We start from the raw sequence: 10,736 nt of genomic DNA on the forward strand, positions 1-10,736 counted from the left end.
TAACAGTAGGGTATGACCCATATACCAAACTTAACATTTAAAATCAAACTATGCACCGTAGGGGTAATTTAGTAATTTCACAAGGGCTGAAAATGCCAAAACTGGAAATCTGAGTTCATATACTTATACTTACTGTTTTTGTATGAAAATATACTAATTACATCAGTAGGTAAAAGTCTTATATGTTAAAAATAAGCATAACGCTTACTATGCGTTAAAAACGCTAAAAATGCGATTTAAAGGCGTTTCCGGGTTTTCAAAGGAGAGCTGAGATTTTTATATTTCCAGAATACTTAAAATAATTTATTTAACATATAAAATCAGTAGAAAAAGGTTTCGGGTCAAAAGGATGTGTAAAACTCATTTTATGGCTTAAACGGTCAAAACCGACATATACCGAAATAACTTAGCGATCTAAGATACGATCAGCCAAAAATTAAATAAAAATCATCAAAAATCCCAAAATATTATATAACATCAGTGGGTAAAAAGTTTTGTATCAAAACGTGGCCAGAAATAGGTTATACGCGAAAAGGGCCGTTTATGTAACTTAAGGACATAGTTTTACGCTAATGGTCATAACTCAAAATCTGGACCACCAACTGATCCGAAATTTTCGGTGCAAGTTTATATATTAGAAATAAAGATTTCTACTCTTTCACTTTTCCAAAAATCACGTTTTATATCAAAAAGGGCAAATTAGTCAACTTTAAGCATAAATCGGAAACATGCAAATGAATCGGCTAAGCATAGACTCAAACAACAAAAAATTCCAGAAAGTTATACTAAAATAAAAATGGTCAAAAGTACTCTCCAGTACAGATCTCAAGCATGCATGTACGAATCCGAATCGATAGTCTACGAAATAGTCGTTTTACAAGACTTTCGGTTCCGATTCGTATTTATATCAAAGATTGTCGAGTTGATGAATATAAAACACATTCTTGTATCCATTATAGGTTATTTTCAATGATCAAACAGATTGCATGTCATCTACATTACCATTTAAGCTTATTTTGCCAAAAACAACTTCTGTTGACTTTTTAGAACAAGTTTGACTCGACAATTAACATGCATATAGTGGGAATCAGAGAACACCATTTTGAGGGTTTGTTTCCCACATAAATACCAACATATATCTGGTTTCAATTTGAGAAATGACTGAGTGAAACTCGTTTAATCAGAAAGTCAAAGTGTATGAACAATCAGTTTGACTTTTACTAATAATCGATGCAAGAACGAATTAAGGACTGAATTAGAAGCTTACAAAGGTCCCATTGATGCTTAGTTAACACTAGGATGTTGCCTTGACGTTCAGATTTGCTCCAGGAAGTTGTCTTGAGAGTTTTACAAGTTGGATGTTCTTGATCACAATGTATGAGCTCAAAGAAATGAGCTTTTGATCTGTTTTATGGATGAAATCAGAGGTAGTAGCAAGTTCTCAGTAGCCTAGGCATGCAAGGACTTTCATTGGATCAAAAGAGAGGTGATAACAGCTGTTTACAACTTCAAATTCGGACCCAAAATGGTCATTTTCGCGATTTCTGTTACTGGCAGTCCCACGCGGCCCGCCTGGGCATGTCCAGGCAGGTCGCCTGACCCTCTGATCAGCCAAACAAGTTTCAAACATGGCAGATTTGGTCCCTGAACTTGCATGCGATGTTTCGGCTGCTTATTTTGACTCGTAAACCCCCAAACTTGGTTTTTAAGAACCTTGGGACATTTACCTACATGGTAATGTCCTCGGATAACTTTGCGCTCAACCGAAAAGCCATGAAATTCGACGTTGACGCTTTTAGTCCTTCAAGTACGGTTTTGGCCATAACTTTCTCATACGTTGACGAAACTTCATGAAATTTTTACCACATATTCTAGTGAGTATATTTTAGCTTCTCAAAGCTTCGGGTCTGCCAAAAGTTCACTCAGAGGTATAAATTAAACATGTTGACACTTTTGGCCCCTATAGTTTGCAATTCCTCACTTTTGTGCAATTTCTGCGTCGTATGATCCATGAACCACCCGTTTAAGGTTATGAATATTATGTAGGGTTATCATAGAGTCTATTTATCCATTGTTGACACTTTGGACCCTTACGTTCCATAGTTTTCACTGTTTGTCACTTTTAGTCCCTCTAAAGTCTGTTTTCACATACCGGAACCTTATGACACGTGTCAAGACATTATTGGACGAAATTTTTCGAGGTGTTACATCCTCACCCCCTTAAAAGAAATCTCGACCTCGAGATTTACTGAAACAAATGGGGATATTTTTCTTGCATTGTGGATTCCACTTCCCACGTGTATTCGGGACCTCTACGGGTATCCCACTTGACCTTGACAATAGGTGCATGCTTCCTTCGAAGCTTCTTTACCTGTCGATCCTCAATCGACAAAGGTTTTTCCACGAACTTCATACTCTCATCTCTGTGTATATCTGTATGCGGTATAATCAGTGACTCGTCAGCGAAACACTTCTTCAAATTACAGATGCGGAACACATTAGGTATAGCGCTAAGTTCTTCAGACAAGTTTAACTTATAAGCAACTGACCCGATACGTTCGATGATCTTGAAAGGTCCTATGCATCTCGGGCTTAGCTTGCCTTTCTTACCAAATCGCATCACCCCTTTCCAAGGTGATACCTTAAGCAATACCTTATCACCTACATCGAAGTGAAAATCCTTGCGCTTCGGATCTGCATAACTTTTCTGCCTATCCCTGGCAGCTTTCAAACGATCGCGAATCTGCACGATCTTGTCCGTCGTCTTGAAAACGATTTCTGGTCCTGATAGTTGGACATCTCCAACTTCTGCCCAACATATAGGCGATCTACACTTCCTACCGTATAAGGCCTCAAAAGGCGCGGCCCTAATACTAGTATGGTAGATATTTTTATAGGAGAACTCTATCAAGGGTAGGTGGTTATCCCAACTGCCACCTAAATTAATCACACATGCTCGAAGCATGTCTTCCAATGTTTGGATGGTACGCTCACTCTGTCCGTCCGTCTGCCAACCGCCATGTGATAGTGCTTCTTGACATATTGGCGGAACATATCCTTTAATCCTTAGGGTGCAATACATCACGAGCTCCACCAAGTTCCTTGAATAGGTTTTAGCTCATAAGTTATTTGATCTTGATAGATTTGATTACTTCGAATGATTTCATATATTCAGAGCTTACTAGCCTGACAATTAACAGATTGGCACACCTTTCCAGGGTGATATCCTTTGTTGAATCTTATTTCTTAACAAGAACTTAGGAGGTTTTCTATTTCCATGAATCCTAGACTCTCTGCCGAATACTGGCAACTTATAGATGGTTATGGATTTGCTCGATCTTATTCGTTGTTTCCAAGGCAACCCTTAGATCCTGATAATTGGACTTACCAATCTTCTGTCTAGCAATAGATGTTTAACATCTTATCTATACAAGGTCTCCCAAAGGAGCAGCGTTGATACTTATACAACAACTATTACCGAAAAGCTTATCTTAAGGCGATATGGTTATTCCAATCACTGCTTGACTAATCTCAAAGAATAGTTGTTCCTTACAGCTAGTCGAATAAATCGACGATCCTGGCAGCAATTTGGGGATTTCTAGTTATTGCCTAAATAGGGTTGCGGTAATCAATGCATAAGCAAGATGAACCGTCTTTCTTATTTAAAAAAAATCGGAGTTCTTAGAACCTTGAATTTTGGCTTTACGAAACCTTATCCAAAACTTATTTATTTGGCTCTTAGTTCTTCCTATTTCGTTGGTAATAATAGATATAAGATTCTTACAATAACTGCAGCCCTAAGCGGGATGTTTGTCCTAACATCCTCTTGCCTCTCAGAAGGTAACCATGGTAATTCTTATAAGGAAGCTAATTATGATACATAGAGATGTCAGAGATTTACGCATTCTCAGGCTTTAGCTTATTTATCGCTTTCGGTGTCTGATAAATGACATATTCCCTTTACCATTGCAAAGATGCCCTAATCAAAGATACTTATAAGGACATTTTTATATTGGATATCTCCTTTGAATACTACTAGTCGACTTTAGTACAATATGACAATTGGGATATCTTCGGGGATCCCATGCATTAAACCTCCATACTGATCAGGCATGGAAGCAATCTATGGGACACACTAGGATACGCAAATCCTCATATGGTACTCTTTTCAAACATAGTTTGGCATTCGCAGACGATAGAAAACAATGAGAAAAAAATAATAAAATAAAATAATTAATATATATTGTCGTACTCTTTCTGGGGAAGAGTACTCCAGATTCTTATGAAAGGATTTTCTTCGAGGATGGGAGAGAGGTCATTAAAGATTCCATTGGTAACTTATACCTCATATTTAATATATGGAGTCCTTATGAATGTAATCCAGAGTTTGCTAAGCTTATGGTTTGCTAAAGATTTATTATCCCTTGCATCAATGCAAAAATACTTGGCAGTCATTATCAATGCTAAATGGTATAGGACGTACCTATTGCTATTATCGATGTGCACTGTCTCAGGTATTCAACCGGTAGTCTAGGCGGTTCCTTTCTTATCCTTTCCAGACCTAGCTGCTCCTTTCTTGGCAGCCTTAGGGCAATTAGTACTGATGTGCCCCTTTTCACCACAGCTGGAACAGTTTGCATCCTTCATGTCCCTACATTCGTGGGACTGGTGGCCAGTTCTTTTACAGATGCCACATTGCTTTATCTTTTGGCTTAATCGACACTGCCCCCAATGTCTTCTTTTACAGGTTTTGCATGTAGGCTTTTTGTTGGAATCCTGTTGGTTATTGTTGAGCTTGGATTTGCTCTTCTTAGGATTCTGAGAGTTATCCTCCTCCCTTTGTCTTTTGTCATTAGTTTCATTCATGAACGACTTTTGTCTCACTACATCTAGAGTGAGAGACAAGGATAGATCTACAGCTGATCTGTAGTTGGTTGGCCTTGAAGCCTTAACATCCCCTTTTATTTCTGGTGCCAACCCACCGATGAAACGCGCAATGCGTTTTGGTTCCGGGGTGATTAAATAGGGTACTAGTCTAGATAGGGAGTTGAAGTCGGTAACATATTGTTGACAATTTAGGTTTTTCATTGTGAGATTCAGAAAATCTGTCTCCACCTTTTCCACTTCGTGTTGTGGACAGTAGTTCTCCTTGATAAGGTCCACAAACTTGGACCATCCCATAAGGTATAGGGGAATTTTCCCCGTGGACTGCATCATGGCCTTCCACCATACAAGAGCCTCTCCCTTAAAAGATTGTGAAACAAATTTTACTACGTCCTTATCAGCACAATCGCTGATGTCCACAACCGTTTCCATTTCCTCAAGCCATTCCATAGCATCAATTGCTCCTTTTTCGCCATTGAAATCTCTGGGTTTGCATGAGACGAAATATTTGTAGGTGCACCCGCCCTCAGTTGAACGGGGCTTATCATAGAGTACTATCTCCTGAGGTTCGCTCTTTTCATCTGAAGAGTGAACGGAGCTCTCCTTACGAGCGGATGTATGCGTTTCCGTATGGATCTTTGAGTGAGTGACACTTGGTTCCTTTTTGTTCTCAAGGACCTTATCCACAACTTCACTAATCGCTGCGCTAATCAAGGCCTGAAGAGTAGTGCCATTAACATTTATATTTATATTTGCATCCTTGTTTTTAGCCGCTGCATTGCTGTGTGCTTCGTCGGAAACCTCCATTCTGGAGCTTTGGTACTAACACCAAAATAACATATGCTTAGATGCAAGCTATTATGGAATCATCGTAATGGATGATTTATAAAGTCATGGTATTACCAAACCATAATGGCTGCTAGGTTTATAACTTCTTTATAGTATGCTACTAGAAAGTATGCCAATTACATTTAGCCTAGGTCAAAAAGGACCATGAATTGAGTTTATGGTTCGGACCGAGTCCATCACCTTTTGACTGGGGATCACAACGTCACAACTGTTCTTGTCATAACGACAATCTTTAGATAGTTGGAAGGCTTGTCATGAAGGACATTAATAATCATAGGCCCGAAGGCCTTGTGACAAAGGATATACAAAGTACGGCACTTAGGGCATTAATATATAAGTTGCAATCTTATTGGATCAGAGATCTTAAGGTTCGAACATAGTTCTTCTCCTTTGGACAGAGAGTCAAAGACTACAACCGTCATCTTTTGGAAGATAATTTATTTTGCCACAAAGGCTAGTCAATGTACATCATTCCGACTAACTAGATGATTGTGAGCCCCAGAGGAGTCAGCCGTGGTAAAGCTTTGAAGGCTAACTAACCATGGAGTAATAGCTTACTTAATTATAGGGAATTGTCGAACTTGATAATTTAAATAGCCATGGTGCAAACAAACCATATAGGCCAATAGATAGTATTTAGTTTATTTGATCATGTTTTGCCTAGATTTTTAAATAAACCATCTTTGGCGCTTAAATGGAATAAATCCTTTATACTTACTAGACAGGGGACATAAGTCACGACTGTCAATGTCATAGCGACATCTTATATAGCTCAACGGCTTGTTCCATAGGACTTTTCGATGGCACAGAGGCCTTGTCACTAGGGAAATTTTTAATACATAATCAATGATTCCTCTGGATCGGAAAATTTCATAATTCATTGTCTTGACAAGAAGTTATGAAATAAAACTATCGTTTTCATGTATGCATCTTTGCCCGTAGGTATACATCCCAGGTGGATGTTCAGATGTGTACATCATGTTCGACGTTTATTAGCCATGATTCCTATCGATCATATAGGCTAATTAAGGGGTTTGGAAGCTCCTAGTATAAAGGTGACAATCGTGATTTTATCGTATCACTGTTGCCAGGAGTGTTAACACGTTTTCAAGTGTTTAATAAGGATCTGAATCTCTTTTAAACAGGTTTTACCATCTTAGCAAGGTCTTCAATGACATTCAAGCTAGGTCAAACCTTTTAAGATTCTCCTTTAATACATACACTTAACAGAAAAGGAATAATGTTTATTTTATTCAGGATTTTTATCATGAATCCTAATTTATAAGATAGTAATGGCACGAATGGCCTAGTCGAGTAGACAAGTTTAATTTATAAGCCATGATTTCTGAGAATCGAGGCATTACAATTTATCCTAGTTATAAAACATTACGGATATTGGGGTGGCACCAAGGCCTAGTCACAAGGACATTTATAAATTATAAGCTAGGATTTCAGAGAATCAAAGCCTTGAGGTTTGAACCTAGTTCATTACCTTTTTCTGACAGGGAGTCATAGGTTACGACTGTCTTTATTAAAATTTCTGGCCCGTGGGCCTATCAATTAACATTTCGTAAGATGTTAAGACATATAGTCATTGCACTGATGATACGTTCAGCGGTCACAGTAATAACATGACGCCATGATCAGTGTCATTAATTTAATCAACTGTCGTTCAGGGGCCATAATGATGACATGACGGCAGGATTAGTACTTAATTTAAATCAAATGTCATTCAGCGGTCATAATAATGACATGACGACCAGATTATTGTCTAGAGGGCTTTTTGAGCATAGCTCACCCCCTTAGGACAGGGAATCTCAAAAGATTCACAACTGTCGATGTCGCAATCGGACAGTGTATTATAGCTCGTGGCACTTCATCCTTAAGGGATGATTATTTTACTTACAAGGAATTTTAAATAAATCCCAATTTTCAAATTTATTACCCGTAGGCACTTCATCCTTAATGGATGGCTGTTTTACTTGCAGGGAATTTTAAATAAATCCCAATTTTCAAATTTGGCCTGTGTGATTTATACTGCATCACAATTTGCCTAGCATGTTCATATATTTTCAGATGTTAACATAAATTTGGAATCTTTTTGACAGGCTCTACCATCTTGGCCATGTCTGCGACGACACGTGGCTAGGTCTCACCCCTAAGATTCTCTTTTTAACATAACGCAGATCAATCCTAAGTTGAGACGTTAATTATGGATCTGAATCTAATTATGGAGATACCACCTTGGCTCTGTCCTAAATGACACCTGAGCTAGGTCTTGTCCTTTTTTAGATTTTGCCATCTTAATATAATGGTAGATCTTATAACAAAATTGTTATTTTAATTTACTTCATATATTATATTCATACATAATGATATAAATGAAATCTAGATAAAACATCCCAATGATTTTTTAAAAGAGGTATAGAATTGCCCAAAAAGGGACTTAAAAGAGATAATGTTGTCCTCAGAGGGACCAAAAGATAAATATCGTTATAAAGACTTTTAAGGAAACGATCTTCAATAAAAGGAGTCTCCTCTTCATTTTTGTCCTGCATGTCCTCTCCTTGGTCGTACGTTAATCCTGGTCGCGGTACGAAGCTCAGCCTTCCCTAGGCTTCTAATGGGGAGAATTTCCATTATAGCTTCTTTACTTGACGACATATCAAGAATATATAGAATTGAAAACAAAAATTCTCCGAATAGAGATGAGGGTATTCCTATGTTAAGTCTAGACTCAAGTATGTGCAATTGTGTCACTGAGATTAAACACATTAGGATAATGTTTAATTCACTCAGCGTTGGCTCTGATACCAACCTGTCACACCCCGATCTCCACGTGTCCCCGGTGGGCCCGGTGTGGGGTATCGTGACGTAGTTGGCGTCATCATAGACAAACAACACAATATATAAATGCACAGCGGAAGCAAAAGATATATATATTACAATCCGAATATCAAGTAATATCAAGTATTACAACGGAAAGTAGAGGAATCCACAGGCGGATCTTAAAACTTAATTATTGTTCAACAGACTTTAGACGCCTAGAACTTGCAAGATTCCTTATTAACGCCCTGAGCAGCTTCCAGCCTATTACGTACTTGTACCTGTCACTTAGACTTTGGAAAATACGACAGTTTTCACTGGTAAATACACTCAACTGACTCATTTGAAAAGAGTTTATGAAAATTGGTTTAGGCGCACAAGGCACAAAACTATTTCGACACTTGATTAAAATGCACAAGGCAAGATTAATCTTTTATACTTGGGACAAACTATATCTCATGTTATCAGTTTTACATAACTTGCTCTACATACGGGGCCCGGTCCTATGCCGGTTCAAGATTAACCGACACACCACTATTCCCCTATTGGGAATCCCATATTGGGTATAATCAATTAATAAGCATAAAGCATCTGTCAGGTGTATGCCTACACCCCGTGCTTGAGTCATGGCCATTGCATTTAATGAGTCAAGGATATCCAGGACACGGTCGCATTAACCCCCAATGTTTCAGTCAAGCAATACGAATTAAAAACAGGTTATTTGGATTTCCCGACACATTGGTCTTCGAATCCCATACCTGACCATGCGGTATTTATATTACCGTATCCCAAGCCCGTAATAGGGAAAATAAGTTAAGAGTATTTACCTGAGCTAGCTCCTGTCTTCAATAGCAAGAATTATAATAACTCAGCCGTATTCACTTAAGTAAGCGTAGGTACAATTTACTGGAAGGCTCTAGTCTGGAACGATGGTATAAATAACCAATTAGAATACTAACGGGTCTTTAATTAAGTTTAAGCTTAGACCGGTTAGTTTTAAGGAATTATACGGTTCAAGCGCACGATTAAGCGAAGATCGGATAGAACGTGATTTAGACCCGACAAGCTTGAATACTTGTATAATATGGGTATACTAAATACATTCTGGATTTTGAGACAAAAATGATAACGTTTGACCCGTTTCGGTCAATTTACGCAAACTAGTTACGTAAACCGAACCGAACGCAAAAAGGGCGTTACGGGTAGCCAAACGAGTCAAATGCAAGTTCCCTGAGATAATATGCTTTAATATGATATAATATCAGTAAGTTATGTTCTATACTGCCCGGAATAATTTTAAACTCAATTTATGCCTTAGGAGGGCATTTTGGTCATTTAAAAGATTGTAAAAGAGTCAAATTAGAAATCTGAGTTGCGGGTCTGGTTCATACAGAAAATATACTTCATTTAATATATTATAACAGTAGGGTATGACCCATATACCAAACTTAACATTTAAAATCAAACTATGCACCGTAGGGGTAATTTAGTAATTTCACAAGGCCTGAAAATGCCAAAACTGGAAATCTGAGTTCATATACTTATACTTACTGTTTTTATATGAAAATATACTAATTACATCAGTAGGTAAAAGTCTTATATGTTAAAAATAAGCATAACGCTTACTATGCGTTAAAAACGCTAAAAATGCGATTTAAAGGCGTTTCCGGGTTTTCAAAGGAGAGCTGAGATTTTTATATTTCCAGAATACTTAGAATAATTTATTTAACATATAAAATCAGTAGAAAAAGGTTTCGGGTCAAAAGGATGTGTAAAACTCATTTTATGGCTTAAACGGTTAAAACCGACATATACCGAAATAACTTAGCGATCTAAGATACGATCAGCCAAAAATTAAATAAAAATCTTCAAAAATCCCAAAATATTATATAACATCAGTGGGTAAAAAGTTTTGTATCAAAACGTGGCCAGAAATAGGTTATACGCGAAAAGGGCCGTTTATGTAACTTAAGGACATAGTTTTACACTAATGGTCATAACTCAAAATCTGGACCACCAACTGATCCGAAATTTTCGGTGCAAGTTTATATATTAGAAATAAAGATTTCTACTCTTTCACTTTTCCAAAAATCACGTTTTATATCAAAAAGGGCAAATTAGTCAACTTTAAGCATAAATCGGAAACATGCAAATGAATCGGCTAAGCATAGACTCAA

Source organism: Helianthus annuus, chromosome 6, assembly GCF_002127325.2.
Source record: "Helianthus annuus cultivar XRQ/B chromosome 6, HanXRQr2.0-SUNRISE, whole genome shotgun sequence".
NCBI classification, from domain to species: domain Eukaryota; kingdom Viridiplantae; phylum Streptophyta; class Magnoliopsida; order Asterales; family Asteraceae; genus Helianthus; species Helianthus annuus.